Genomic DNA, 27,107 nt, shown 5'->3' with positions numbered 1-27,107 from the left:
GGACATTCCTCATAACGGACATCCCTCATAACGGACATCCCTCATAATGGACATTCCTCACAATGGACATCCCTCATAATGGACATTCCTCATAATGGACATTCCTCATAATGGACATTCCTCATAATGGACATCCCTCACAATGGACATCCCTCATAATGGACATTCCTCATAACGGACATCCCTCATAATGGACATTCCTCATAATGGACATTCCTCATAATGGACATCCCTCATAATGGACATTCCTCATAACGGACATCCCTCATAATGGACATCCCTCATAATGGACATTCCTCATAATGGACAACCCTCATAATGGACATCCCTTATAATGGACATCCCTCATAATGGACATCCCTCATAATGGACATCCCTCATAATGGACATCCCTCATGTACGAGGCACATATAATAAGAAGACAAAACCTCTTCTTAGTGTTAGAAGGAATTCGCAACCAACTTGTTTCAGTGTTTATCGTATAACGTGCCGTATCACCGCTGTCATCAGTCACCAATAGGTCTGTGACCTCATTATGCTTCTTAAGTGGACATTTATGAGTAAAATGATTAACATCAACCAAAGTAAGAAATAAATCAAAGTGACAGCTTAGAAAACTCAACCTGTATGATAAATGTACAATGGTGTTTATCACCTGCCATGGCACCATTGTTATTAGTCACCGGCAGTTTGCTGACATCACAATGCCCTTTATGAGTAGTAATGGGAGTCACCTGTAAAATTGACATTTTGTGTTCTCTTTATCTGCTTGACCTTCCCTGCCATCTCCCCCTCCCCCTCCCCACCATCTCCCCCTCCCCCTCCCCACCATCTCCGGCTCCCCCTCCCCCTCCCCACCAGAGTTGAATAGGTTTTTTAACATTTTTTCAGGGGGGGGAAATACTATTTTGGACACCCCATACTTCCTTATAATTGGCCTAGACCACAATGAAATGTCCATTGCCCACAATCCCAGGAGGCCACAGGGGACTATACGGCCCACATGTCCCCCACAGTATTATAAGGGGGCTCAATAAATTGTCAACCAAGTCAACCAAATTCTACACTATAGCCTTACTGCCCTCTTTGCTTCACTTGTAACCAAAACTAAAGTGCAAGCAAAGGTAGAAGTGGCACCGGCCCAGAGAGTACTGTATAACTCCTTTATCAGCTCTAAGGAAGAGGGCATGGCTCTGGAAACGTGTTCGCTGTGCCCTACTCGACGGACTGGCATTGGGTGGCATTTGTTCACGTTAAGCCTGTGCCTTTTCTTCTTTTCTGAGCACATTTCACTTTTAACAATTATTAAACAAGTGACACAGTAATACACAAGGCGGGGGCGCCTTCTTCCTTTGTGTCCAAGGGGGGGGCGACCGTCATGGTTTTTGCAGCTGCTGTTTCCTGATGACATGGCACGGTGCACGTGTGTTATCATGGGGCACAACTTGGAAGAGACAGTCTGCACCCCCCCTGGTGATGTCAGAAGAAGATGGCGGCATGGGACGTGTGTATCCTCCAGATTAGCTGAACTGCCAACCGAGTGGCAGCCGCTTCAGAACCAGCTCAAGAGAGGGGCCCTCTTCCACTGCAAGACTTTGCCACTTGATGAGGAGTTGGTGAGTGGGCTGCCAGCCCATCTACACCTAATACAGATGTAGTGCGGAGCTGAGGGCAGAATACCAATCACTTTCACCGGGGTCTAACGGACATCCCTCATAACGGACATCCCTCATAACGGACATCCCTCATAACGGACATCCCTCATAACGGACATTCCTCATAACGGACATTCCTCATAACGGACATTCCTCATAACGGACATCCCTCATAATGGACATTCCTCATAATGGACATCCCTCATAACGGACATCCCTCATAACGGACATCCCTCATAACGGACATCCCTCAAAATGGACATCCCTCATAATGGACATCCCTCATAACGGACATCCCTCATAATGGACATTCCTCATAATGGACATCCCTCATAACGGACATCCCTCATAACGGACATCCCTCATAACGGACATCCCTCAAAATGGACATCCCTCATAACGGACATCCCTCATAACGGACATTCCTCATAATGGACATCCCTCATAATGGACATCCCTCATAACGGACATCCCTCATAATGGACATCCCTCATAACGGACATTCCTCATAATGGACATCCGTCATAATGGACATCCCTCATAACGGACATCCCTCATAACGGACATCCCTCAAAATGGACATCCCTCATAACGGACATCCCTCATAACGGACATCCCTCATAATGGACATTCCTCATAATGGACATCCCTCATAATGGACATCCCTCATAATGGACATCCCTCATAACGGACATTCCTCATAATGGACAACCCTCATAATGGACATCCCTCATAACGGACATCCATCATAATGGACATTCCTCATAATGGACATCCCTCATAATGGACATTCCTCATAATGGACAACCCTCATAATGGACATCCCTCATAATGGACATCCCTCATAATGGACATTCCTCATAATGGACATCCCTCATAATGGACATCCCTCATAATGGACATCCCTCATAATGGACATTCCTCATGTACGAGGCACATATAATAAGAAGACAAAACCTCTTCTTAGTGTTAGAAGGAATTCGCAACCAACTTGTTTCAGTGTTTATCGTATAACGTGCCGTATCACCGCTGTCATCAGTCACCAATAGGTCTGTGACCTCATTATGCTTCTTAAGTGGACATTTATGAGTAAAATGATTAACATCAACCAAAGTAAGAAATAAATCAAAGTGACAGCTTAGAAAACTCAACCTGTATGATAAATGCACAATGGTGTTTATCACCTGCCATGGCACCATTGTTATTAGTCACCGGCAGTTTACTGACATCACAATGCCCTTTATGAGTAGTAATGGTAGTCACCTGTAAAATTGACATTTTGTGTTCTCTTTATCTGCTTGACCTTCCCTGCCATCTCCCCCTCCCCCTCCCCACCATCTCCCCCTCCCCCTCCCCACCATCTCCGGCTCCCCCTCCCCCTCCCCACCAGAGTTGAATAGGTTTTTTAACATTTTTTCAGGGGGGGGGGGATACTATTTTGGACACCCCATACTTCTTTATAATTGGCCTAGACCACAATGACATGTCCATTGCCCACAGTCCCAGGAGGCCACAGGGGACTACATGGCCCACATGTCCCCCACAGTATTATAAGGGGGCTCAATAAATTGTCAACCAAGTCTGTTGCTCTTCCTGGCAGCCCAGCCTCATGGAACCAAAAGGATGATTTTAGCATCTTGAACCACCAAATAGCCCACTAAAGGTATTCACCGGCTGGGACCACCAGATTGTACACTATAGCCTTGCTGCCCTCTTTGCTTCACTTGTAACCAAAACTAAAGTGCAAACAAAGGTAGAAGGCGCACCGGCCCAGAGAGTACTGTATAACTCCTTTATCAGCTCTAAGGAAGAGGGCATGGCTCTGGAAACGTGTTCGCTGTGCCCTACTCGACGGACTGGCATTGGGTGGCATTTTTTCACGTTAAGCCTGTGCCCTTTCTTCTTTTCTGAGCACATTTGGCTTTTAACAATTGTTAAACAAGTGACAGTAATACACAAGGCGGGGGCGCCTTCTTCCTTTGTGTCCAAGGGGGGGCCGACCGTCATGGTTTTTGCAGCTGCTGTTTCCTGATGACATGGCACGGTGCACGTGTGTCATCATGGGGCACAACTTGGAAGAGACAGTCTGCACCCCCCCTGGTGATGTCAGAAGAAGATGGCGGCATGGGACGTGTGTATCCTCCAGATTGGCTGAACTGCCAATCGAGTGGCCGCCGCTTCAGAACCAGCTCAAGAGAGGGGCCCTCTTCCACTGCAAGACTTTGCCACTTGATGAGGAGTTGGTGAGTGGGCTGCCAGCCCATCTACACCTAATACAGATGTACTGCGGAGCTGAGGGTAGAATACCAATCACTTTCCTCTTCTACTCAAATCCCTCCAGTTGAGATTTTTATTGCTTGACTTCAGTTCACATTACTGCCCCCACAGGGCACAGTTATATTACAATTTGCCACCCCCCCCCCCCCCCCCACCCCCGGATAATGAGCGTTTTGCACTGCCTAGTTAAAGCTGCATCTTACTGTCTGCAGATTATAAAGATCACCTGTAGAGCACCAACGGCCAATGACAGCAGTTACATCAGGGCCCTCTTTAATATTGATTGGGCCCTGGACAAAAATCTTCTTGGGCCCCCAATGCAATTTTACTCTCCACCTGCTCTGAGACATACAATAAAACATAAATCAGTTTACTATATCAGATCAGCAATAGCGATTGGTTACCAGCGGTTACAGCATATCATTACTGCTTACTGACTGGTTGCTAAAGGTTACAGCAAATGATTTCTGCTTGTTAATTGGTTGCTAGAGATTACTGTACAGTAATACTGCTCACTGCAGGGGGGCGTGATCTACATATGAATGCCGCCTTTATTTACATATCAATACCGCCGGTCGCAGCTATTTACTTATGAATGCCGGTTATTTACATGTAAACACAGGGTCTGCAGGTGAGTGATCTGTACACAACAATAGGGCAGAGCTGGGCAGCATTATTACCAACACTTCACACTGAGATATTGGGACACAGCACAGGACTAAAACTTCAAAGGACAGGGGAATTTAAACCAGGATAGTTGGCAAGTATGAGGCAGCTGCTTTGGGCCCCACAACAATGACAAGGCCCAGGGCAGCTGCCCCTTTTGCCATGCCTTAAAGACGGCCCTGAGTTACATAGTAGGTGAGGTTGAAAAAAGACCCAAGTCCATCAAGTCCAACCTCTGTGTGTGATTATATGTCATTATTGCATTGTATATCCTGTATGTTGTGTGACAGTGCCCATCAATGCAACCTCACCAGTACCCATTAGTGCAGCCTGATCAGTTCCCATCAGTGCAGCCTTACCTGTGCCCATCAGTGCAGCCCGATCATTGCCTATCAATACAGCCTGATCAGTGGCCATGAGCTCAGCATCACCAGTGCCCATCAGCTCAGTGTAACCAGTGCCCATCAGCTCAGCGTAACGTAACCAGTGCCCATCAATGCAGCCTGATCAGTGCCCATCAGTACAGCATTACCTGTGCCCATCAATGCAACCTGATCAGTGCCCATCAATGCAGCCTCACCAGTGCCCATCAGTGTATCCTTACCAGTGCCTATCAATGCAGCCTGATCAGTGTCCATCAGCTCAGCCTCACCAGTGCCCGTCAATGCAGCCTGATCAGTTCCCATCAGTGCAGCCTTAACTGTGTCCATCAGTGCAGCCTGATCATTGCCCATCAATGCAGCCTGATTAGTGCCCATCAGCTCAGCCTTACCTGTGCCCATCAGCTCAGCATCACCGGTACCCATCAGCTCAGCCTAACCAGTGCCCATCAATGCAGCCTGATCCGTCCCCATGAGCTCAGCCTTACCTGTGTCCATCAGCGCAGCCTCGCCAGTGGCCATTAGTGCAGCCTTGTCTGTCACCAGTGCACATCAGCGTCACCTTGCCCATCAATACAGCCTGATCAGTGCCCATAAATGCAGCTTGATCAGTGGCCATCAGCTCAGCCTTATCTGTGCCCATCAGCTCAGCATCACCAGTGCCCATCAGCTCAGTGTAACCAGTGCCCATCAGTTCAGCGTAACGTAACCAGTGCCCATCAATGCAACCTCACCAGTACCCATCAGTGCAGCCTGATCAGTTCCCATCAGTGCAGCCTTACCTGTGCCCATCAGTGCAGCCCGATCATTGCCCATCAATGCAGCCTGATCAGTGGCCATCAGCTCAACTTTACCTGTGCCCATCAGTTCAGCCTCACTGGTGCCCATAAGCTCAGCATCACCAGTGCCCATCAGCTCAGTGTAACCAGTGCCCATCAGCTCAGCGTAACGTAACCAGTGCCCATCAATGCAGCCTTACCAGTGCCCATCAATGCAGCCTGATCAGTGCCCATCAGTACAGCATTACCTGTGCCCATCAATGCAACCTGATCAGTGCCCATCAATGCAGCCTGATCAGTGTCCATCAGCTCAGCCTCACCAGTGCCCATCAATGCAGCCTGATCAGTTCCCATTAGTGCAGCCTTAACTGTGTCCATCAGTGCAGCCTGATCATTGCCCATCAATGCAGCCTGATCAGTGCCCATCTGCTCAGCCTTACCTGTGCCCATCAGCGCAGCCTCGCCAGTGGCCATTAGTGCAGCCTTTTCTGTCACCAGTGCACATCAGCGCCACCTTGCCCATCAATACAGTCTAATCAGTGCCCATAAATGCAGCCTGATTAGTGTAGCTTTACCTGTACCCATCAATACAGCCTGACCAGTGCCCATCAGCTCAGCCTTACATGTGCCCATCAGCGGAGCCTCACCAGTGCACAGCAATGCAGCCTGATCAGTGCCCATCAATGCAGCCTCACCAGTGCCCATCAATGCAGCCTTACCTGTGCCCATCAATGCAGCCTGATCAGTGCCCATCATCTTAGCCTCACCGGTGCCCATCAATGCAGCCTGATCAGTGCCCATCAGTGCAGCCTTACCTGTGCCTATCAATCCAACCTGCTCAGTGCACATCAATGCAGCCTTACCAGTGCCCATCAATGCAGCCTGATCAGTGCCCATCACCTCAGCCTCACCAGTGCCCATCAGTGCAGCCTGATCAGTTCCCATCAGTGCAGCCTTACCTGTGCCCATCAGTGCAGCCTAATCATTGCCCATCAATGCAGCCTGATCAGTGGCCTAGAGGCGATTCAGTTCGCATTGTGCGCTATACAAGTATTTCATTCATTCATTCATTCATTCATTCAGTGGCCATCAGCTCAGCCTTACCTGTGCCCATCAGCTCAGCATCACCAGTGCCCATCAGCTCAGTGTAACCAGTGCCCATCAGCTCAGCGTAACGTAACTAGTGCCCATCAATGCAGCCTGATCAGTGCAGCTTTACCTATGCCCATCAATACAGCCTGATCAGTCCCCATGAGCTCAGACTTACCTGTGCCCATCAGCGCAGCATCACCAGTGCCCTTTAGTGCAGCCTTGTCAGTCACCAGTTCCCATCAGCACAGTTATGCCTGTCACCAGTACCCATCAGCGCCGCCTTATCCATCAATGCAGCCTGATCAGTGCCCATAAATGCAGCCTGATCAGTGCAGCTTTACCTGTACCCATCAATACAGCCTGATCAGTGCCCATCAACTTAACCTTACCTGTGCTCATCACCGGTGCCTTGCCAGTGCCCATCAATGCAGCCTGATCAGTGCCCATCAATGCAGCCTGATCAGTGCCCATCAATGCAGCCTGGTCAGTGTCCATCATCTCAGCCTTACCTGTGCCCATCAGAAAAGCCTCACCAGTGCCCATCAATGCAGCCTTGCCAGTCACCAGTGCCCATTAGTTTGTCCTTTTCAGTGCCCATAAGCGCAGCCTTGGTAGTTGCTATTGTCCATCAGCGACACCATGGGGAGAGGAGAACTATCACCCACTGGTTTATGCAGAGCAGGGATCTTCTGCTGCAGTGTCGCAGCCTTGCCAGTCACCAGTGCCCATCAGTGCTGCCTTGCCAATCAATGCAGCCTGATCAGTGCCCATCAGTGCAGCCTTACCTATGCCCATCAATACAGCCTGATCAGTGTCCATCAGCTCATCCTTATCTGTGCCCATCAGCTCAGAATCACTAGTGCCCATCAGCTCAGCCTAACCAGTGCCCATCAATGCAGCCTGATCAGTGCCCATCAGTGCAGCCTTACCTATGCCCATCAATACAGCCTGATCAGTCCCCATCAGCACAGCCTTACCTGTGCCCATCAGCGAAGCATCGCCAGTGCCCTTTAGTGCAGCCTTGCCAGTCACCAGTCCCCATCAGCGCAGCTTTGTCTGTCCCCAGTGCCCATCAGAGCCGCCTTGCCCATCAATGCAGCCTGATCAGTGCCCATAAATGCAGCCTGATCAGTGCAGCTTTACCTGTACCCATCAATACAGCCTGATCAGTGCCCATCAACTTAACCTTACCTGTGCTCATCACCGGTGCCTTGCCAGTGCCCATCAATGCAGCCTGATCAGTGCCCATCAATGCAGCCTGATCAGTGCCCATCAATGCAGCCTGGTCAGTGTCCATCATCTCAGCCTTACCTGTGCCCATCAGAAAAGCCTCACCAGTGCCCATCAATGCAGCCTTGCCAGTCACCAGTGCCCATTAGTTTGTCCTTTTCAGTGCCCATAAGCGCAGCCTTGGTAGTTGCTATTGTCCATCAGCGACACCATGGGGAGAGGAGAACTATCACCCACTGGTTTATGCAGAGCAGGGATCTTCTGCTGCAGTGTCGCAGCCTTGCCAGTCACCAGTGCCCATCAGTGCTGCCTTGCCAATCAATGCAGCCTGATCAGTGCCCATCAGTGCAGCCTTACCTATGCCCATCAATACAGCCTGATCAGTGTCCATCAGCTCATCCTTATCTGTGCCCATCAGCTCAGAATCACTAGTGCCCATCAGCTCAGCCTAACCAGTGCCCATCAATGCAGCCTGATCAGTGCCCATCAGTGCAGCCTTACCTATGCCCATCAATACAGCCTGATCAGTCCCCATCAGCACAGCCTTACCTGTGCCCATCAGCGAAGCATCGCCAGTGCCCTTTAGTGCAGCCTTGCCAGTCACCAGTCCCCATCAGCGCAGCTTTGTCTGTCCCCAGTGCCCATCAGAGCCGCCTTGCCCATCAATGCAGCCTGATCAGTGCCCATAAATGCAGCCTGATCAGTGCAGCTTTACCTGTACCCATCAATACAGCCTGATCAGTGCCCATCAGCTTAGTCTTACCTGTACCCATCAGCGGAGCCTTGCCAGTGCCCATCAATGCAGCCTGATCAGTGCCCATCAGTGCAGCCTTACCTATGCCCATCAATACAGCCTGATCAGTCCCCATCAGCTCAGCCTTACCTGTGCCCATCAGCGCAGCCTCGCCAGTGCCCATTAGCACGGCCTTGCCAGTCGCCAGTTCCCATCAGTGAAGCCTTGCCAGTGACCTGGGCCCATCAGTGCCACCTTGCCAATCAATGCAGCCTGATCAGTGCCCATAAATGCAGCTTGATCAGTGCAGCTTCATCTATGCCCATCAATACAGCCTGATCAGTGCCCATCATCTCAGCCTTACCTGTGCCCATAAGCGAAGCCTCACCAGTGCCCATCAATGCAGCCTTGCCAGTCACCAGTGCCCATTATTTCATCCTTTTCAGTGCCCATAAGCGCAGTCTTGGCAGTTGCTATTGCCCATCACCATGGGGAGAGGAGAACCGTCGCCCACCGGTTTATACAGAGCAGGGATCTTCTGCTGCAGTGTCCACTAAGTCCTGCCTCCTGGACCCGTGGCTCCTTCGATGGATGTCTCAAGTCCAGGCATTGGACCAGTGTGAGGTCCATCATAGGAGCCAAAGGCGGGACTTCTATGTCACTGGGCCGTGCTGTTGTTCTGCCAAAGGCGAGCTGGAGTACTCGGCAGAACACATCGTGTACTCAGCTCCATCCGCCCCTCTCTTCCAACACCACTGGTGTTGCTGGCTCTTGGCAGCATATCCCCTGCCCTTGGTGCATGTCCCCTAAAGGCTACACCTACCACAGGTTGAGAGTCACCGATCTACAGGGCCCCAACGTTAGCCGGCTAAACTTAGAGACTGCCGCTCTTGCTAAGTTATAATCCCCTTTTCTTGGGTGTTTATGCTGTTTTACACTAATCATGTTCTCCCAACCAGTCTAAGCCTAGCACAGCCACAGACAACATAGTACTGACATTGATAAATAAGAACTACGCATTGCCTGCCTGGTACTCTGGGTGGTATTGCTACTGTTTATGCTGATTTGAGGCTATTACGTCATATATGCCTGCCCTTCCCCCCTCCTGATTGTTTACTATCCAGTCTGCTGAATTGTCTAAATGTAATTGTTGTTGGCATTCAATTGTCTATTATCCATATTTCTAAATAATAATTGTGATGGGAGTCACTTTGGGTGGGGGGTTGGTGCAACTCAGCTTACCTCGGAGAGCTCTGGAGACTCTGTGTCCAGCTTCTCCGGCCCCTCCAATGTGTAAATCACCCTGTGTCCATAAGGGGCACAGGGTGACTGAGAACCCCACTATGATCTGTGCTAGTCAGACTCACTGTACAGCCACACTGGAATGTTGTATATATGTATATATTGTGTGTTGTCTCATCCTGTTGTGGACTCTTTGGTGGGATCGTTTGGGGTGTGTGTAAAGAAGAAAGTAGTGCAGGGCCGGGCATGACAGTGTATACAGGGGAGACAACAAATGGTTAATCAGGAGAGTGTGAAAGGAAGGGGATGGTACGGCTTGAAGAAGACAGAGTAGAAGGAGGCGGGACTTTATTACTAAGGGGGAGGCGGATTTGTCTAAGTGCATAGCTGGAGCAGAGGCCGTGATAGGTAGTGCAGAAGAGGTGTTGTTAGGGTGAGAGGCCGACATACGAGGGCCATGTGAAGATCGTGGTGACGGGTGAAACGTTGAAGGTATACGTGAAGGTGCTTGTATAGAAGACGCTAATTGCGGCTGGCGCGATGGAGCAGTACTGAGTTGGTGTCGTAAAGATTCAGTAGAGGCCGCTTCAGAGTTTCCTTTTTTTTATAAATTCTTTTTATTCGTTTTAAAAGAAAAAGTACATAACATAGCCTCGGGGCATTCCCCGGCTCAAACAATACAACACAACAGGTAAGGCAGAACACCTAAAAAACCATCAGCCTAACCCAAAAAACATACAACAACCAAACCCCATAGCTTGCTGCTAAAATTGACAGGAGCAATGTGAGTCTCAGTAATTAACATTTAGCGTAGTGATGCACTATAGGCAGTCTACCAACAGAGATCTACAAGTGGGCGTCAACCGGATACTCAGGCATCCCAAACGCTACCCTAGAGAGAGCTTACCAGAGGAGTTGTCTACTGGATAGATTAGGTTGATAACCCAACAGGGCTGTCCCGCTCCCCAATCGTTGTCTCAGACTCCAACCAGATATTCCAAACCTTCTGAAACTTCTGAGGGCAACCCCGGATGGAATATGCTTCTTTGTACAGTGGTATTGCAAGGTTAACTAATGATTTCCATGCACTCAGGGTGAGGGTCGCTGTAGGGGCCCTCCACCGAAGCACAACAAGTTTCCTCGCATAGAAGAGTAGTAGCCCCAGCAATGTGCGGACTGCCCGCGAGGGAACCAAAGCATCCACCAACCCAAGCAGACACATCTCCGCCGTCTGAGGTATAGGGATCGTTGTCAGCTCAGTAATAAAAGAGACCAATAACGTTGAACCACGGGGCAAGCCCAAATCATATGAATGTACCCCGCCAAATCCGCTCCACAGCGCCAGCACTGTGACGAAGAGTCAGGGTAAATCCTATGAAGTCTACATGGGGTGTAATAAAATGTATGTAGTATTTTAAATTGAATTAGCCGATCTCTTGAGGAAATCAAATGTCCCAAATGTCCTCCCAGTCCTCCCCATCCAATCCCGGCAGCTCCTCCCACCAAAATTCCCTACGTTTTTCCAATCCACTATGAACCGAGGGCTGCAAAGCCTTGTAGATCATGGACAATGGTTTAAGCAGCGACTCCTGACGCAGAAGCGTCTCCATACTAGACTGGTATAAGGTCAGGGGCGAACCACCAAACTGAGTCCCAAACGCATGACGAAGCTGCAGGAATCAGAAGAAGTACACATTGGGCAAATTAAACCTAGATTTAAGCTGGTCAAATGTCAGCAATGCACCATTCTCACAAACGTGGTGTAGACACCGAACGCCCCTCGACGCCCACACAATCGGATCCGGAATAGAGTGGAATTCAGGTAGGGAGGGATTGAGCCACAATGGAGTATTAGGAGAGAGCACTCGGGGGCCCAGTCAGCCGGTGGCCACACACCCCAGACCACGCCCTCAGCACCGTCCTCATCGAGATTGTGAGAGGATGCGGAGCTCGGGGGCCCCTAAATAAAACGTTCCGCAGTGCTTCGAATGAGCCCACAATGGAGGCCTCCAAGGCAACAGCTGCGTTGGTGGCATCCGAGGTAAGCCAGCCGTGGGCATGCGTGAGCATCGCTGCTATGAAATAGAGAAAAAAATTAGGGCACGCTAGGCCCCCCCTGCGTCCAAGGTCTCTGTAGTATGGACAAGCGGAATCGGGGAGGCGTGGCGCCCCACAAGAAACTGGAGATGTGTGAGTCTAGTCGCCGAAAAAGAACCTTGGGTATCCACGTTGGAGAATGGCGCATTACATATAGGAGAGGGGGAAGCAATTTCATTTTAATTAAATTAATTCGACCTATTAATGTAAGGGGGAGGTTGGCCCACACTTTAAGCCTATTCTGTGTGGTTTGTAGGATGGGAAGAAGATTAAGTTTACAAAAATCCTGTACCCTGGGAGAAATGATGATACCAAGATACTTAATTTGTCCCGCCCACTGTAGCGGAAGGGAGGGGTCAGCCAGCCTCCCAGCATCTGGGTCCACTGGCAGGATCTGGGACTTGTCTCAGAGTTTCCTTTTAGTTTTTTAGGAAGTCTGTCATCAGAGAGGTCCCGATATATAGTAGATTGACTAGAGGACAAGGAAGAGGCAGAGGAGAAATTTGGTACAAATTCATCAGTCTTAGTATTTCTTGGATTGGTTTGTCTATTGAAATAACTAGTATTGACATTCTGATTCCATTTATAGGCAAATCCATTATGGGCATTGCTGTCACATAAAAATGTACAAATAATATACATGGTATATTCCTCAATTTGCTCTTTAAATTCCTGTTCCCTTTTCTTACAACTAGCACTAGTGATGATAGAGAAGTGATCAGCATACCATTTTTGTATTTGTTCATCTATTCTAATTCTAATTCTATAGATAATTCTCGTTCACACTGAGTGCATAATATGGAAATCCGAAGGAACAGGTCTGCAAATTGTGTTCCCATGTCTGTTTAAGGGATTCGTCAATTTTTCTCAAATTGGGAAAAATTTGAATCCTAAGTCCCCAAGGTACTCTCTGGTTTTCAGTATATTTCTCAAAATTTCTTTTATGCCAGAATATTCTAACTTTCTTTTCCAGCAGACTCTGCAGTCTGAGAAAAACTTGACCTAAATCTATCTCAGAAGGTTCTCCAGAATTGCGAGATTCTTGGACTTTGGTCATAAGGCCCTCCCAAGCCTCCCCACAAAAGGTAGCCATAGCTAACAGGGGCTAACAACAAATTACAACAAACTGTTGGATTGAATTCATGTATTATATGAATTCAATCCAACACAAACCAACTAAAACGTAACAAAAACATGACAAAACACAGGGAAAAGGGAAAACTTTATATCATGTGCAAAAGAACGTATCATCAGTGGCAATAATATAAGTAGTTATGATAGGTTTCTCATTATGATATGTAATTTTCTTTTTAACCACTAGAGATGCGCGCTATAGCCAAATGACGGCTACAGCGCGGACCTCCTTTGCCGGGACGACGTCTATTGACGTCGTCCCGTGCACGAGTGGCCTGCGCGCCCCCTGAGGGGCACACGCGCTCTGTGATCGGCGAGTCTATAAGACTCGCCTGATCACGGATCCGAGCAAGGGGTCGATCCCGACCCCTTACCACGTGATCAGCTGTCAGCCAATGACAGCTGATCATGTGATACAACGGAGCCGGTAATCGGCTATTATTCCTCCTCGCGCTGATAGCGCAAGGAGAAAAAAAAAGAGCCGATCACCGGCGGCCGTGATCGGGACATCAGTCCCGATCACGGCCAGCCCTGCCAGTGCCCACCTGCCCCCTGCCAGTGCCACCTCATTAATAAATAAGTGCCCCCCGTCAGTGCCCATAGTGTCACCCAGCAGTGCCCACAGTGCCACCCAGCAGTGCCCACAGTGCCACCCATCAGTGCCCACAATCTGCCTCAACGGTGCTGCACCCCAGTGCCACATATCCATGCCCATCAGTGTCATCTACCAGTGCCCATGAGTGCCCATCAGTGCCGCCCATCAGTGCCCAGCAGTGCCACCTATCAGAGCCACCTATCAGTGCCACCTATCAGTGCCCATCAGTCCCATCTATCAGTGGTACCTATCAGTGCCCCTTAGTGCCACCCATCCGTGCCACCCATCTGTGCCACCCATCCGTGCCATCTTATCTGTGCCCATCTTTGCCCATCAGTGCCACCTTATCTGTGCCCATCAGTACTGCCTTATCTGTGCCTATTGGTGCCACCTTATCTGTGCCTATTAGTGCCGCCTTAACTATGCCTATCAGTGCCCACCAGTGCAGCCTATCAGTGCCCACCAATGCAGCCTATCAGTGCCCACCAGTGCAGCCTATCAGTGCCGCCTCATCAGCGCACTTCAATGAAGGAGAAAAATGACCTGTTTGCAAAATTTTATAACAAACTATTAAACATGATTTTGAATTTTTTATTTTTTTGCATTTTTTTGTTTGTTTAGCAAAAAATAAAACTCCGAGCTGTAACTAAATACCACCAAAAGAAAGCTCTATTTGTGGGAAAAAAATGATAAAACTTTCATTTGGGTACAGTTTTGTATGACCGCGTAATTGTCATTCAAAGTGCATCAGCGCTGAAAGCTGAAAATTGGTCTGGGCAGGAGGGGGGTTTAAGTGCCCAGTAAGCAAGTGGTTAAAAATATATTTTTTCATGTTCCCCAAAGTCCAAAGAAGGATGTGTATTTAAACACAGGATTTCTCACTTAGGTAAAGAATGTCCGGCTAGGGGTGGAACACCCAAATAATTGGCACCTCATCCCAGATAGTTAATTAGTGGAATGAAAAGAAAAAAAGGGGTGATTGTTGCGGTGCTTACAAATAATAATGGAAACCATTGATTTAAAAAAATATATATAATAATTTTAATGAGGATAAAGTTAAAACAGAACAGGGCTAGTTTGTTCACAGATAATCAACAATTCATAGTGAAGGTGGTCATTTAGCTATTGAGTATTCAGCTTTGACAAAGATTGCTTTTTCGTATATCAGCCCGACATGTTTCGCCTATTAGCTTCTTCAGGGGATATACGAATCAAAAAAAAAGCGTAAAACTGTACAAATATACAAAAGGAAAATGAAAAGAGTACAAAATATGCAAAACATAAATATCATAGAATATAAAGATATGTATCTTTTGCCAATGCCCTCCCCTGAGGAAGGGGAACCTACCGCGTCAGACCTCCCGGAGGCAACCACCACCATGGGGAACCAGTTGACCCAAGGGAAAGAATATCACAGATCTCAAAAAGAAAAAGAAAAATATGTGTATGAAATATATATAAAGTATATTTATAAAGTTAACCATATAGAATGGCAACTAAATGGCAGTAAAGTGCCAAAGTGATAATGCAAAAGGATAAAACATGTGAGGAGAATAAGAATGGAGAATAAAAAATGAATACTCACTTAAAATGGATAATTTCAGAGCATGGGGTGGAGGGTGTCTGAGATATAGGAGGAATTTAGATCCAATAAGGATAGACTAAATAGCTCTAAAGGAGGACAAGAAAAATGAATAATAGTGGGAGAATAATAAATGCAAAAATGAAAAGGAAAAAAACGGCAAATAAAGGGGAAATAGAAGAAAATCAGAGAGTGCTGAATAAATAATAACAATATAGAGAGAGAATAAATTGGGTATCTCATAGTCATATGTGTTGATTGATCAAATTATAAAAAAGAGAAATAAACAGAAAAGACGAGGATGTTTGACCAATGAGGTCAGAATCAATGTTTAAAGACTATCCGCAACAAGATTAAAAATGCATCCAAAAATACAAGGATAGAAGGGACAAATGTCTCAATACGATCGAAAGAGGTTTACAATCATAGAAAATGTTAATAGAGGAAAACAAAAAAGAAGGGACAGAATATATTGTAAGAAAAAAGGGGGTATGAAAATGAACATATGAAGTAAACATATAAAATGACCATAAATAAAAAAGGTATATGAGGATATGTGAATGGAAACAAATCTAATGACATGGAAAATAAGCAGTGCAAGGAGAGTGATGGTGACGTCAGACGCCAACCAGATGGAAGGCGCACTTAAGGTGGCTTCTTGGGCCATACATCTACCAGAGATGGAGGGCGACTGTCTCATTGCATCTTCGTGCTGCAGATAATACTATGTCACACGCTGTATTTCTGTCTTTTCAAAGAGATATCTCAATTTCTTACCTTATTATACCAGGTCTCTTAAGTTTTGCATCACTCTCCTTGCACTGCTTATTTTCCATGCCATTAGATTTGTTTCCATTCACATATCCTCATATACCTTTTTTATTTATGGTCATTTTATATGTTTACTTCATATGATCATTTTCATACCCCCTTTTTTCTGAGGCCGCGTACACACGGGCGGACTGTCTGCCCAACTTAGTCCGCCGAACAGCGGACAATCCGCTCGTGTGTGGGCTTCAGCTGACTTTTTCAGCGGACAGTCTGACGAACAAAGTCTTACGAAATTTCCGTAAGACAGTCCGTTCAAACTTGGTTTTATCCGTCCAAACTTGGTTTCAGCGGACAGTCCGCTCATGTGTAGGCAAGTTGGACGGACTAAGTATGGCGCATGCTCAGAAAGGATTTACACGGCGGAAGGTTGCATTGCAGTGTATAGGACGTCGTTTTTCTAGTCCCGTCGTACGTGCTGTACACGTCATCGCGCAAGCTTTCAGCGGACTGTCTGCTCATCGTGTGTGGTCAAGTCCATTCATGCTAATTTTGAACGGACTGTTTGTCGGATTGTCTGCCGAACTTAGTTGGGCAGACAATCCGCCCGTGTGTACGTGGCCTTACAATATATTCTGTCCCTTCTTTTTTGTTTTCCTATATTAACATTTTCTATGTTTTCTTTTGATCGTATTGAGACATTTGTCCCGTGCATCCTTGTATTTTTGGATGCATTTTTAATCTTGTTGCAGATAGTCTTTAAACATTGATTCTGACCTCATTGGTCAAACATCCTCTTTTTTTATTTTTATTTTGACTTCTCTTTTTTATAATTTGATCAATCAACACATATGACTATGAGATACCCAATTTATTCTCTCTCTATATTGTTATTATTTATTCAGCACTCTCTGATTTTCCTCTATTTCCCCTTTATTTACCGCTTTTTTCTTTTTCTTTTTTGCATTTATTATTCTCCCACTATTATTCATTTTTCTTGTCCTCCTTTAGAGCTATTTAGTCTATCCTTATTGGATCTAAATTCCTCCTATATCTCAGACACCCTCCACCCCATGCTCTGAAATCATCCATTTTAAATGAGTATTCATTTTTTATTCTCCATTCTTATTCTCCTCACATTTTTTATCCTTTTGCATTATCACTTTGGTACTTTACTGCCATTTAGTTGCCATTCTATATGGTTAACTTTATAAATATACTTTATATATATTTCATATACTTATTTTTTTTTTCCTTTTTGATGCACTCGCAGCCTGGTCACCGTGTGTCTTCTGTGGCTGCACAGGGCCCCTTTCCCTTGGGTTCGACTGGTTCCCCCTGTCAGTGGTGGCCTCCGGGAGGTCTGACACGGTAGGTTCACCTTCCTCAGGGACGGGCATTGGCAAAAGATACATATCCTGCAGCGCTTCCTAAATACGTACTCGGGGTTGCTAAAGCCGACCAGAAGAGTCTGTAGCCATTTCAGGCGGTCATACACAGCCAGTCCTCGGTTGGCTGAAATTCAGTGGGAAATCCACCTGCCCGTAAACCTCCTGATTTGTGACATGCCCACCAGGTCAATGCTGCAGTGGTTATACATGCAGCAGAGGGCAGGCAACTAGTACCTCTGGCACACGGCACACTGACAGGCACACTGACAGGCTCAGGGCGCCTCAGCTTTTTTCCCCACACCAATGGCTGATCACTAAGGATGCATGCACTGTATTGTCACCATTTGAGGAGGCCACAAGGATGGTGAGCCGTGATAGTGCATTCATCAGTGACACAATCCCTTTTGTGTTCCTGATGTTATGCAGGAACCCATACAGTGCCCCGTTATGGACAGGGCACTGGAGGCAGAGCAGCGGGAGGAAGAGGAGGACTTCCTTTCCTCTCAAGACCTACTTTATCCAGACACCATCATTCCTATGTCACAGAACACACAGGAGGAGAGAGGGGAGAAGGATGAGGAGGAGGTTTCTGGCACTTTCATAGGTTTCAAAGAAGAAGAAGACGTGTCAATCTGTAAGCTATGGCTTTCCAACCCTAGGACCATTGAGAGCAGTACGTGGCTGGGAGGAGGACGTTCCAGATGCTGTCATTCTGAGTGACCCTGAGGAGTCTGCTTCTCAAGCCTTGGCAAATTTGAGACGCATTGGGCAAACTCATGCTTCAAAGCCTGCGAAAGGACCCAAGAATACGTGGCATAAAGGAGAAGGATGATTACTGGTTGGCAGCCCTCCTTGACCACCGTTATAAGGGGCAAGTCTCAGAACTCATCCCGTCCCCACAGGGAGCGCAGAAGATAAAATCTCTTGAGGACACATTAAAGAGGATTTTATTGATCGTTTTTCCTGACTCCAGTAGGTTAAAGTGTCGTGGAAAACGTCGTTTTGAGTCGTCTGTTGGTCAAGAGAGGAGCGTTAGAGAAGGCGTCCGCCTAAGTGAGGCCTTTTTTTCTGATTTTTTTTAGTCCTCACTGTCCAGGGCTGTCAGCTTCCCCATCCCATCGGCAGCGTCTGCATCACATGGTGGACGATTACCTCGGGGCCAAAAGAGAGATGGAGAGCTTTCCAGCTGACGATCCACTGACTTACTGGGTCATGAGAATAGACCACTGGCCAGAACTTGCCCAGTATGCTATTGAGTTGTTGGGCTGCCCTGCATACGGCGTGCTTTCAGAACGGGCATTCAGTGCTGCAGGAGGTTTCCTTACTGATCATAGAACGCATCTGTCCACAGACTCCGTGGATCGTTTGACTTTTATAAAATTTAATCAGTCCTGGATTACCATCTATGAAGCCCCTGATGCCGATGTCACTGATTAAGTCTTTTTTGGAATGTGGAATCTCTGCAGGAATTTGAGGCTGCCTAGCTTTGAGGGTGTTCAATCATTTCATCTGGAAGAATGTTTTTGGTATAGGTTTCATGGGCACAATTAACACCCAAAGACCTAAATGCAATTATTGCTGCAGCAGATTCTAGACATGGTACAGATCTGCCACTTTACAGGTAGACTAAGTGGACCCCTAGGCACTTGACCAGTGTAGCTCAGATATTGCCAACTTCCTTCCCATGCTCCTTACCCCACTTATCCATGCCCATCTTTATGACCCTAAAATGAACCAGACCACACATGGATTTGGAGTTTTAAAGGCCATAGCAGTCATATTTCATTTAACCAAAAATGTAAATATTTTCAAATAACATTTGTAATGGCAACTTTATTAAACATACAGCTTGTTGGTCTTTGACGGTACTCCCACTTAAGTATTAACCATCAATACACTGCGGGACCTTTTCCATATGGCCTCCAGCCGTTTTTCCAGCTCTGAGACAACCCCTTTCCCGCAGTGCAAAACATAACCATGTTCCAGTCTCCCGTTCCACTGGAACACCCCAGAGAGGCCCATTCCACAGATGAGCCCCCCACCACTTTGATCACATCTGTTATCCGCCACCATCAAAGACCAAGGAACCGCCGATACGAGCTGCTATGACGTCCTGCAAATCCAATGCACCTGAAATACAAAACACAAACACACAACACACAACGACAACAATACCACAGGGAGGGTGGGTGGGAAAACTGCCTCCTTCAGCTTCTCCTTCCAGACTGACCCCTCTTGGCCCCGCCTCCTCTTTTATACTACTCCTCCCCTTCCACACATATTTCTCTCACTCCACCCCTTCTCCCTCTCTTCTGTTACTTAACCCTTCAGTTGCCTACCTCCCACCTTGCCATGCCCGGCCCTACACTACATTTTCTGTCTTTTCGTTCCGAGCCTCACTATATTGGAAGGAATTTTTCATTTTTAATTTTTTGCTTTCACTTTAAAAATCAAAAAATCACTGCTCATTTAAAAATGACGTTTTTCACAATTTTTTTTTTTATTGATACATGTCCCCCAGGGCAGGACCCCGACCCCATAAAACCATTGTATGCCCAATGGCTTGCATATAAGCCTTCAAAATGGGCACTTTTGATTTTTGACGTTCGGGTCCCATTGACTTTAATGGGGTTCGTTATTCGGGTCCGAACTCTTGCGGTGTTTGGAAGTTGTGGTGCGAACCGAACAGGGGCCCGTTTGGCCCATCCCTACTCTCCCATCACCCAGAAGGTTAAAGTGGTTCTAAAGGAAGGACAATTTTAACCTTAATGCAGTCCCCGATGTCTTCTCCCCTCCCCCCTCTGTTCTCTATGATAAAGGCCAGTTTTGGGCAAAACAGTAGAAGGAGCAGTAGAAGGGGCAGTAGAAGGAGCAGTAGAAGGAGCAGTAGAAGGAACAGTAGAAGGGGCAGTAGAAGGAGCAGTAGAAGGAGCAGTAGAAGGGGCAGTAGAAGGAACAGTAGAAGGAGCAGTAGAAGGAGCAGTTGAAGGAGCAGTAGAAGGGGCAGTTGAAGGAGCAGTAGAAGGGGCAGTAGAAGGAGCAGTAGAAGGGGCAGTAGAAGGAGCAGTAGAAGGAGCAGTAGAAGGAGCAGTAGAAGGGGCAGCAGAAGGAGCAGTAGAAGGGGCAGTAGAAGGAGCAGTAGAAGAGGCAGTAGAAGAAGCAGTAGAAGGAGCAGTAGAAGGAGCAGTAGAAGGGGCAGTAGAAGGGGCAGTAGAAGGAGCAGTAGAAGGAGCAGTAGAAGGGGCAGTAGAAAGGGCAGTAGAAGGAGCAGTAGAAGGAGCAGTAGAAGGAGCAGTAGAAGGGGCAGTAGAAGGGGCAGTAGAAGGAGCAGTAGAAGGGGCAGTAGAAGGAGCAGTAGAAGGGGCAGTAGAAGGAGCAGTAGAAGGGGCAGTAGAAGGGGCAGTAGAAGGAGCAGTAGAAGGAGCAGTAGAAGGGGCAGTAGAAGGAGCAGTAGAAGGAGCAGTAGAAGGAGCAGTAGAAGGGGCAGTAGAAGGAGCAGTAGAAGGGGCAGTAGAAGGGGCAGTAGAAGGAGCAGTAGAAGGAGCAGTAGAAGGGGCAGTAGAAGGAGCAGTAGAAGGAGCAGTAGAAGGGGCAGTAGAAGGAGCAGTAGAAGGAGCAGTAGAAGGAGCAGTAGAAGGGGCAGTAGAAGGAGCAATAGAAGGAGCAGTAGAAGGGGCAGTAGAAGGAGCAGTAGAAGGGGCAGTAGAAGGGGCAGTAGAAGGAGCAGTAGAAGGAGCAGTAGAAGGGGCAGTAGAAGGGGCAGTAGAAGGGGCAGTAGAAGGGGCAGTAGAAGGGGCAGTAGAAGGAGCAGTAGAAGGGGCAGTAGAAGGGGCAGTAGAAGGAGCAGTAGAAGGGGCAGTAGAAGGGGCAGTAGAAGGGGCAGTAGAAGAAGCAGTAGAAGGGGCAGTAGAAGGGGCAGTAGAAGGAGCAGTAGAAGGAGCAGTAGAAGGGGCAGTAGAAGGGGCAGTAGAAGGAGCAGTAGAAGGAGCAGTAGAAGGAGCAGTAGAAGGGGCAGTAGAAGGAGCAGTAGAAGGGGCAGTAGAAGGGGCAGTAGAAGGGGCAGTAGAAGGAGCAGTAGAAGGGGCAGTAGAAGGAGCAGTAGAAGGGGCAGTAGAAGGGGCAGTAGAAGGAGCAGTAGAAGGGGCAGTAGAAGGGGCAGTAGAAGGGGCAGTAGAAGGAGCAGTAGAAGGAGCAGTAGAAGGGGCAGTAGAAGGAGCAGTAGAAGGGGCAGTAGAAGGGGCAGTAGAAGGAGCAGTAGAAGGGGCAGTAGAAGGGGCAGTAGAAGGGGCAGTAGAAGGGGCAGTAGAAGGAGCAGTAGAAGGGGCAGTAGAAGGGGCAGTAGAAGGAGCAGTAGAACGTAGGAGAGTCCGGTGAACTCGTTGTACAATACGTGACTTCTCTTACATAACACTGAGTCATGCTGGTATCTTTTTATTACCCTGATAGGTGACATTAATGGGCCGTGTTAAACAATGATCAGAAGCAGTAAATTTTTAAGCAGAGCAAAGGCAATGGGCTTGGGTGGTTTGTATTGGATGTCCCCGGCACTCCCGAGTCACTGTGTTCAGGTTGCCATAGAGCGATCGTCTACACAAGTCCTCCATTGTTTTATTTCTGATCCTTAATGACACGATGTAATTGAGTTTCACCCAAATTCAGACGCTGACATTTAAAACTATGTACCCCAGCCAAGCATTATCTCATGGGACGGTGCTAATTATCACGCCGACACGTTTCACCCCGGGGCACAGATACAGCGAGGAGGATAATGGTTTGTTCTAGTAATCTCTGAGGCCGGGTTCACGCTGGAGAACGCAGCGGCTCCCAGCAGGGGTCCGGAGCGCCTCCCTTCACCATTTCAGGCCAATTTTAGCCCAAATTTTGAGCTGAATTCGGACCTTAAATGGACCAGAAGACGTACCGGACTGTGCAATTCACAGCGGAGCCGCTGCGGGGAACCATCCATAGAGAGCCGCTCACAATCTCCTGACATGCGGATTGGATGCGGGGAAACCCTCCCCCAATCCACAATAGTGTGACGTCGGCCTCAGGAGTGACTCTGCCATTCACAGGCACCTGAAAATACAAAATTCCTCCACATGAGAAGACATGGAGGAGATTTACTAACACTGGAGCACTCAGAATCTGGTGCAGCTGTGTATGGCAGCCAATCAGCTCCTTCAATTAACCACTTCCCAACCATGCAATAGCCGAATGACAGCTAAAGCTCCATTGTCCAGTTCTGGGTCAATGCCAATAGATCGGGAAAATAAGCCAATCACAGTGGCTCCTTACCACCATGAGTGCTGCTAATCAATGCTCATCAATGCTGCCAATCAGTGCCCATCGGTGCTGTCATTCAATGCTGCCAATCAGTGCCTCCTCATCAGTGCTGCCTATCAGTGCCACATATTAGTGCCTGTCAGTGTTCCCTATTATTATTAGTGTCCATCGGTGCTGCCTATCTGTGCCGCATATTAGTGCAGCCTCATCAGTGCCTGTCAGCGTTACCTATTACTATCAGTGTGTATCAGTGCTGCCCATTACTGCAGCCTCATCAGTGCCGTATCATCAGTGTTAGTGATGGACGAACTTCCGACGGGACGTTTCGCGAAAGCGAAATGCGAACGGACCCAAACGTTCGCGAAACCGAACGTTCGCCGCGGGCCCCATTGACTTCAATGGGAGGCGAACTTTGCAAACCTTCATGTCGAATTTGCGGCCACGTGGTAATTATTAGGGGGTAAAACGTAGTCCCACCATCTGGACAATGACATAATACATGTATGAGGTGAATTTGGGATCGATAACTACAAGCATTTTTATTTTATTTGGGAAATTGTTCTAACAATTCAGGACTATGGAGCTAATGAAGGCAATGGAGGAGAGGGAAGGTCAGGGACCAGGGTAGGCAAAGAAGAGGGTGCAGGAGATGATCACCAGCAGCGTGACATACCGGAATGACACATGCACCGTGATAGAGGCATCTGACAGCAGCACCGTAATACAGAGCACTGACAGCAGCACCGTGACATACAGCGCTGACAGCAGCACCGTGACATACAGCGCTGACAGCAGCACCGTGACATACAGCGCTGACAGCAGCACCGTGACATACAGCGCTGACAGCAGCACCGTGACATACAGCGCTGACAGCAGCACCGTGACATACAGCACTGACAGCAGCACCGTAAGCAGCCCCAGGAGGAAGTCAGCACAGCACAGGGATGGTGTGATCCCCTCATAATAAGAACCCCCAGGAGGAAGTCAGCACAGCACAGGGATAGTGTGATCCCTTCATAATAAGAACCCCCAGGAGGAAGTCAGCACAGCACAGGGATATCATAAGCAGCCCCAGTAGAAATATGACACCGCTCAACCTCTTCAAAGAGGAGGGTAGGGGCATATAGTACGGTGTGCTTTTTTGGGTCAAGGAAGTGAGCCAAATGAATTAAGAAGGTCTGTGTGCTTGATTAAAAAAATAGTTTATAGACATATACATGGTCTACTGGTCACATGTGTTGAATTCCTCCGAGATCCATGCCTCATTCATTTTTATAAATGTGAGGTAGTTAACACTGTCGTGAGCTAGGCGAGTACGCTTATCGGTCACAATCCCCCCTGCTGCGCTGAACGTCCTTTCGGACAGGACACTGGATGAGGGGCAAGCCAACAGTTCGATTGCAAATTGGGCAAGCTCTGGCCAGAGGTCAAGCCTGCCCACCCAGTAGTCTAGGGGTTCATCACTCCTCAGAGCGTCCACATCGGCCGTTAACCCAATGTAGTCGGACACCTGACGGTCTAGGCGTTCCCTGATGCTGGATCCGGATGACACCTGTCGATGGGTCGGCTGAAAGAATGACCTCATATCGGAAGTCACCAACACATCTTCAAACCGGCCTCTTCTTGCAGGCGCTGTTGGATTGGTACCCGCAAATCCTTCTCTGGGAGTGGGAATTGCTCCTCTGCCAGCGCACGCAAAAGCAGAATGCAGCATTTCTCGAAGCAAGGCCTGGAAGTGCTGCATTCTGACAGCCCTCTGCGACGGCGGTAACATTTCCGCCATTTTGTGTTTGTACCGGGGGTCTAAGTACGTTGCCACCCAGTACTGGTCCTTGACCCTCATGCTTTTTATACGGGGGTCCCTATTAAAACACTGGAGCATGAAGGCCCCCATTTGCACTAAAGTGGAAGCGGTGTGGTGGCCTGGCTCCTGCTCATCATCCAGGATAATGTCGTCCTCTTCATTCTCCTCTCCCCATCCTCGCACAACAGGGATCCCAGAAAGGTTTAAAGCATGCTCTTCTTGCTCCTGCTCATCCGCCCCGGCACCATCCTCCTCTGACTCCTCATCAGACTCCTGTTGTTGACTTGTCTCAGATAGAGTAGCCCCCCCTGGGAATTCATCCAGCATTGCGACTTCCTCATCTTCCCGCTCCTGCTCCTCCACAGCCTGATCAATGACACGACGCAATGCACGCTCCAGAAAGAAGGCATAAGGTACCATGTCACTGATGGCGCCATGGCTGCGACTGACCAGTTTGGTGATCTCCTCAAATGGCCGCAGAAGTCTGCATGTGTCGCGCATGAGCAGCCACTGGCGCGGTGAAAAAAAACCCAGCTCCCCAGAACCGTTTCTTTCGCAGAGTTCATACAGGTAGACGTTAACTGCACGTTTCTGCTGGAGCAGCCTATCAAGCATATAGAAGGTTGAGTTCCATCGCGTCGGGCAATCGCAAATAAGACGTCTGACCGGCAGATGGTGTCGCCGCTGAATGTCAGCAAGGCGAGCCATGGCCGTGTAAGATCTTCTGAAATGGGCCGAGATTTTCCTTGCCTGCCGCAAGATGTCCTGGACCCCAGGGTATTTGACAAGGAATCGCTGCACGACCAAGTTTAAGACGTGTGCCATGCACGGCACGTGCGTGATTTTGCCCTGTTTCAATGCGCTAAGCAGATTGGCACCGTTGTCACACACCACTTTACCAACTGTCAAATTGAGCGGTGTTAGCCACTCATCTGCCTGTGAACGCAAAGCTGAAAGGAGTGCCGGGCCAGTGTGGCTCTTTGCTTCCAGGCACAACAGACGCAGCACGGCATGGCAACGTCTCACCTGGCATGTGGAATAGGTTCTGGGGAGCTTGGGCGGTGCAGCGGAAGAGACGCTAGCAGCGGAAAAGGAGGAGGCAGCTGAGGAGGAGAGGGAGGAGGATGGAGTAGGAGGAGGAGAAGAAGAGTCAGGCCTGCATGCAATCCGTGGCGGTAAAACCAAATCTACACGGGTGCCACGGGTTACATGCTTGACGGCCGTCAGAAGGTTCACCCAGTGGGCAGTAAAACTGATATACCTTCCCTGCCCGTGTTTGCTAGACCACGTGTCTGTGGTCAGATGTATCTTGGCACCGACACTGTGTGCCAGAGATACATTCACTTGCCGCTGAACATGGCCATATAGCTCTGGGATGCCCTTCTCTGAGAAATACTTCCTTCCTGGGACCTTCCATTGTGGTGTTCCAATGGCCACAAATTTGCGAAAGGCCTCCGAGTCCACCAGTTTATATGGCAGTAGTTGGCGGGCTATGAGTTCTGACAAGCCAGCCGCCAACCGTTGGGCAAGAGGGTTATCCGGCGTCATCATTTTTTTACGCTCAAACATTAGGCCCACGGAAGCCTGCCTTTTTGCAGAAAAATGTGAGCTTGGCGTGATGGAAGGTGGAGTGGAGGACAATTGTGAGGAGAGAGGAGAAGGAGAAGTAGAAGACGAGGCTGGACGATGAGAGCCTGCAGTGTGGCTTTGTGTGTTCCGTTGCTCCCACTGGGCTCGGTGATGGCTGCTCATGTGCCTTCTTAAGGCGGTCGTCCCTAGGTGAGTATTGGGCTTACCGCGACTAACGCGTTGACTGCAAAGATTGCAGATGGCAACGCTATTGTCAGCAGCGGACACGTCAAAAAAAGCCCACACTGCGGAGCCATGTGCCGGTGTCCTGGGAGCGCCAGATGTGACCGTACATGGTCGATGACTCGCTCCTGATACATTTGCAGTCTGCTTTGTCCCTGCTGTGCAATGTAAGTCATTGCTGCTTCTCCTCCCTATCTGCTGGTCCATATCTCCCTCTGAACTCCCCTCCTCTTCCTCTCTTGTGGGCACCCACGTGACATCACTAGACACGTCATCATCAACGTCACCTTCCCCACCGCTATAAGTAGAGATCTCGGAGTAGGCAGCAACACCGGGGACCAACCTCCTCCTTGGGCTGATCTGGGTACTGGCGTCAGACTGCTGAGTAGCGCTTGTTGCTACCTCCTCTTCCTGATCCAATACCAAGAGTGGCTGCGCATCAGAAATGTCCTCTTGATATGGATCGGAAAATAATTCCAGTGACTCAAGCGGAAGGTATGTGGTGGTGGTGGTGTTGTTGGTGGTAGTGTCTTTGGGGGTGCACATAGCAGAGAGTGAAGAAGAGGGTGCAGATCGAGAGGATGAGG

Source organism: Lithobates pipiens, unplaced genomic scaffold (genome assembly GCF_037356315.1).
Source record: "Lithobates pipiens isolate NorthernLeopardFrog02 unplaced genomic scaffold, aLitPip1_a1.2 Scaffold_27, whole genome shotgun sequence".
Classification (NCBI taxonomy): Eukaryota; Metazoa; Chordata; class Amphibia; order Anura; family Ranidae; genus Lithobates; species Lithobates pipiens.
The sequence above is the reverse complement of the archived record's forward strand: the minus strand, read 5'-3'. Positions refer to the sequence as shown.